The sequence below is a fragment of the Phlebotomus papatasi genome, chromosome 1 (assembly GCF_024763615.1).
Source record: "Phlebotomus papatasi isolate M1 chromosome 1, Ppap_2.1, whole genome shotgun sequence".
NCBI lineage: Eukaryota > Metazoa > Arthropoda > Insecta > Diptera > Psychodidae > Phlebotomus > Phlebotomus papatasi.
In genome coordinates, this window is record NC_077222.1 from 16459557 (window position 1) to 16465253 (window position 5697).

Consider the following 5697-nt stretch of genomic DNA (forward strand, 5'->3'; position numbering starts at 1 on the left):
GGTTTTTGACTGTGTTCAGCAGAAGGATTGCTTAAAATGTGGAATGGATCATTCATAAGAGCATTGTAATTATTTTTAAATTATTATACTCCCAAAAAAGGTATAGTTAAACGAACAAATGAATAAATTTGTCAAGAGGATGATATTTACCAATTTGACAAAACTTTTTCTTGCATTTTATATGGAAAAACACCATTTTGACAATTTTTTAACAAGATTCAGTTGGCTGCCGTTTTGACAAAAAATTTCCATTTTCTGTATGGAAGAACATCATTTTAACAAACTTTACTTGTTAATTTGACAAAACTTTTTTTTTTCAGGCCAGGAGAAAGCGCTCATGCTTCGCACGATCCTAACCTTCGTAAGCACTATTTTTTCCTACACAGAAAAAAATATTTTGTAAAAATGTTCGTAAATGTTTGTGAATTCCTATGGGGGAGTTACGAAATGCTCGTGAATTGTATAACCCACAAACAAGTTCGTAAAAGTTTGTACTTTTTTCTTAAACATTGTACGTAAAATGATCATTTGACGAACATTTTTTGTACTTTTACAAATATTTGTTCGTAAATGTTCGTAAACACACAAAAAATGTTCGTAAAATTTTTCATTTGTTCGTAAATGTTCGTAAAATCTTCGACAGGAGAACAAACATTTACGAACAAATATTTGTAAAAGTACAAAAATGCTCGTCTAGTGATCATGTTATGAACAATGTTTGTAAAAAAGGTACAAACTTTTACGAACATGTTTGTAGGTTATGCGATTCACGAGCATTTCATAACTCCCCCATAGGAAGTCACAAACATTTACGAACATTTTTACAAAATACTTTTTTCTGTGTATATTTATAATATGTGACTCCCCAATATATAATATTTTAGAAACTGGACACTTTCCCTTAAAAATTTTTATCCGTAAATTAAATACGTATAGAATACTTCGTTAAGTTCATTGGTTCCTGTGTAACAATCCTAAATGTTGTGAATGTCAGTATCAGGGTCATACTCTTTCCAACTGTTTCTAGCCAAATATACCGCATGAACATTTTAATTTCCAAAAAGAAAACTCATTTAAATTTTTGGTGAATATATTTCACTCAAGCTTTTTTGACAGGAAATTACATTAAATTATCATTAGTCGTTGAATTTATCATCTCCTATGCATCTTGTTCGGATTTGAAAAAAAAAGTCTTTAATAAATATTAATGCTACGTATGCAACTAACATGGTCACACTCTTGCGTACTGAATGCACCAAATACATTGAACAAAGTGTTGAAAATGCATGAACAAAGGCAGTATGCTAATTTTTAGAAAATCACAGTTGTTGCATTTCTACAAATGCATTTTTTAGCATTTTGAATTGTGTAGAAGTATAATTTTGCAGTAGTACGATAATTTTAAGAGTTATTTTTTTATCGGGCGAGGTGAAAATGTTTGAGATCGGAGGCAGCAAAAATCCCGAAAGTCAAAATCTCGAATGTTCAAAATCCTGAAAGGGATGAAATTAACAAGTGGTGAACGGAAAAGACCTCTCTTGTCTCTTGCAATTTTTATTTTAAACGACGTTTCGGGAATCTATGTCCCCTTCATAAGGTATAAAATAATGGGGAAGAAACACGTAAGGTTTAAGTTCGTACACTGCTTACACTGGGATCTATGGACAAAACAGGGTCGGGAGCTCATCTCCATGCAATAGATAGACACATAATGTGTCTATCTATTGCATCTATCTATATGCATCTATGTGTCTATCTAAGACAGGTCTTTTCCGTTCACCACTTGTTTTACCACATTGGACCGTACCTCATCAAATCACCTCACGGGATTAAATTATATGGAGGATGATGTGTAGGATAATTTCCCAAGACACAGAAAATTTATCTTTGCCTCCAGCAAGCGCGCGTTCAATCGTGGAAGTAGCTATGACATTTTTAAAAATGTTATTTGGGCTTTCAATGGGAGCTAAACATATTGAAATTCAAACTGATTCAAAAACTGATGTGACTTGTGTCTCAAACACTTTAATCTCTCTCGAATTGGTTCTAACTATAAGTGTTACAAATGCCAGTAACGCGGCCACACTCCTAACGACTGTACTCAAGAGTTACATTGCGTAAAGTGTGGAAGTAGCTTGAATAGAATCCTGCAGTGTCAATTTTTGAATAAAAAACTATTTACTAATTGTATTACAATTTTATTAAACAAATTTTTAGCATATTGATTTTCTTTTGCGAAATTTAAAAAAATTTTAAAAAGAAATAGTAAAACTTACTCGAATTCATGTAAAATCAATATTCTTTTTATTATTAAAGCCAATTGATTTTTTTTTTCAGAATAGTAAAATGAACTTTTTTCAGACAAATCCAAAAATATATCACTTTTTATTATTTTCTTGTTTATTTTTTTGAATATTTTTAAATTTTCAATAATATTTTCTTTTATTTATATTAATTTTTACTGCTCGAACTGCACAGAAAAAAGCAATACATAATCTCTGGAGTTTGAGTTATACAGTGCACTCCATACACAGTAAAAAATTCACCTACTTTACCATGATTTACTTAACCATGTGTGTCTGTGCGTCTGTGTATCCGGCCGTTACCATGCCTAGAGCCCAAACGCTTAGAGATAGATACTTGAGAACTTTGGAGCACCCCCCATAAGTCGACCTTTTTATCATTTATTTTCCCCGATCCTTTCCCTTCCCCACCAAAATCATGTTTTTGGGTTTTAACCCTTTAAGGACGATTGGAACACCGGTGTCCCATAAAGAAAATTATTTTTCCTGACTACCTAAAGTTATTTTTTCCTTATATTTGTACGTAATTGCAAAGCAGAAGGTTGAACGAATCTAGGATATTTTTTGCCAGTCTCCAGCTATTTGCTATATACTAAATATTTAAACATAAAAATGGCGAATTTTTAAATTCTCATATTGAAAAATAATTTTAATTATTTTTTATACTTCCAATTTTTTTAAGCAAAATCCTTCTGGGAATAAAAACTACATTACTCATACGTAACATTTTTCATTAGACTGAAAATTAATATTCATTGTTATCGTCAGAAAAATTACTTGAACTTTTGGGCTATTTTTGTCCCTATCGCACGTAGAGGTAAAAAATACACCGAATCAGACTCTGTTGAACGTTCCAAAGTTAGATGTAAAACGTTTCACAAATTTTGTTTATCGGTTTAATTTTTATTGTTGATTTTTGGTCCGTAAAAAGTGTCTCGTCGTCAAAGGGTTGAAGCGTTTTAGAGGTTGTCCTGGCAAACATTCCATCCTTATGTGAAAATACCGTTAAATCATTCCAAATATTGCTTTTCAAGTTCAAAGGTTCAAAATGCTCTACAGAGCACATTAGTCAACCAAATGGTATTATATTTGGGCTCATTGGAAAGGTCTTAGAATTCTTTTTAAGCCTGAACCGAATCCAATAGGTCATATAAACTAGTAATGAACCGATTTACAACCGATAACTAATTTTTATCCGAAATTCAATTACATTACTCATAAGGTATTTTAGGCAATTTCTTGAGTGATTCTTCTTGAGTGATATGATCCGTTTGAGAAATTGTATACGGTAAATGATGCGAAAGTACTTTTCAAATATAGTATCAATGTAAGTCACAAGTTCGAGCACTTTGCAAAGCCTGGGAATATTTAGCCACCTCTTTTTCTGTTTAATATTCAATATAAAATTTTATATTTATTTTATAAATATATAAATAAATATATAAATTTTAGATTTCCGTTGAGTTAATTTAACCCGGCCGTAGACTTGTTTAAAGTCATCGGCTTTTCTAGATATTTTCTAGATTTTTATACATTTAAACCCGATTCTCCCCAAATTACTAAATGTCCACTAATCGCTTCAATCCTGACTCTCGTGAATTAAGCAACGGCCATGAACGTTTTATTGCAATTTGACCAGATATCATGAGCGGTATGAGATGATTTAAAAATCTAAAGTGATATGATTTTGTTAAAAGCTTCTGTTAAGTAATATTGTGGTACATGTCAGTAATATAGTCACAATCCTTTCTTTTAAACTTGGCAGATACATTTCATGAATTGTAAAAAAAATCATGAGTGTATTATCTTTCGCAAAATAAATTTAGCATTAAGGTTTTTTAATAGAAAATATCATTGCGACCTAGCCCCCGGCGAAGTGTTATTGTCAGCGTCTTTGACTCAATAGTCCCCATGATAAATTTTTAAATTTTATAAGAATCAGCAATGTTAATTAAAATTGTTGGGAATGTCAGAAACATGACCACATTCATGTCGACTTCATGTTGCAGATACATTGCGTGAAATGTGGAAATTGCATGAACAAGCATTTTGTGCTAATTTTTGCAAGATCAATATATTTGTGCAGCAAACAGTAAAATTTAGGAAATTGCCAAGAAAATGAGTAGCATGAGATTGAAAGTCTGTATCCAATTTTATCACATTATGAAATGTGTTTAACAAACTCCATCTATAACTATCACATAAAGCACTATAAAAGTTTATGACCCAGAAAAACTGCGCCACTGGAGGGCTGAGAATACCAAACCCCAGCCATTTGGCGGGTAATGGCATTCCCTCTAGGGAGAGGGTGCTACACCCAGTCAGAGAGAGAGCCAGGCCAATAATATTGAATTAGCAGAAGAATCAGCAAACATTTGCAAAACAACAATTGTGGGTAGTTGTACACTAGTCTATGTACAGTATTTTGCCGGCCAAATAAATCGGTGGACGAGGGTTTGTTGGGCACATAGTCTATATAATGCGCGCGTGGAGGAAAAAACATCGCACTGGCCAGCTAATACATGAGCCAAAGGGATGCTTTGCCATGGCAGGATCTCGTCCACACGACACCCAGCCATGAGGAAGTGCCATGGCTGGAAAAAAATCCATCACTGCAATGTGCGTTTTCCTTGTGGACTTTATTGGTTTTTTTTTCTTCCATATTTTACCCTCACGCACCATTCATCATTTTCCGGAGGACGCATTTTGGCTCTCCGGAATTGACTTCTCTTTGACTTTGGGGGCAAAAACAGCGTATGGGATTGGGAAGAGGAAATGAGGATATGGTTTTTGCTCAGGAACGAAGCATGTGGTCAGAAGAGGATATTTCTCATAGAACAGCATTAAATACGATGCGGAAAAGATGGAAATTGGGTCGAATTTAGGGGTGCTTTCTTCCTGTCTCCAATGCAAATAATATTGATGAATCAACAAATTTTAAAGGATCTATCTCCAAAAGATATAACATATACTTGAGTAAACATTAAGAAAATCAACAAAAACTGAAAATTTAGAAATTTATTCAAATCAATTTGATTTTCATTCTGGTTCTCGCTCAATGAAACATATAAAGAAAGGGTTTGTGGGGATGTTTGTTAAGGTATATCAAAGACATAGACTTCCTAATTAAATTTTAGAGAAGTTTAATTGATGAATTATTTAAGCAATACATTATTGAAATTAAAAAATATAAATCTAATGAATTTTTAATGAACATAATACGAATCAGCTTTTAGAGGATGACTCAAAGAATTCAGACTAGGATTTCTCTTAAAATTGGGGGATTTTATCCCTAGTGTAACCATAACACACTCATGTTTAATTAAAGATTGTTCGTTCGAAAGAACATTCGTCCATATATACGAAAATACAGTTGAATTATTCCTAATAACGG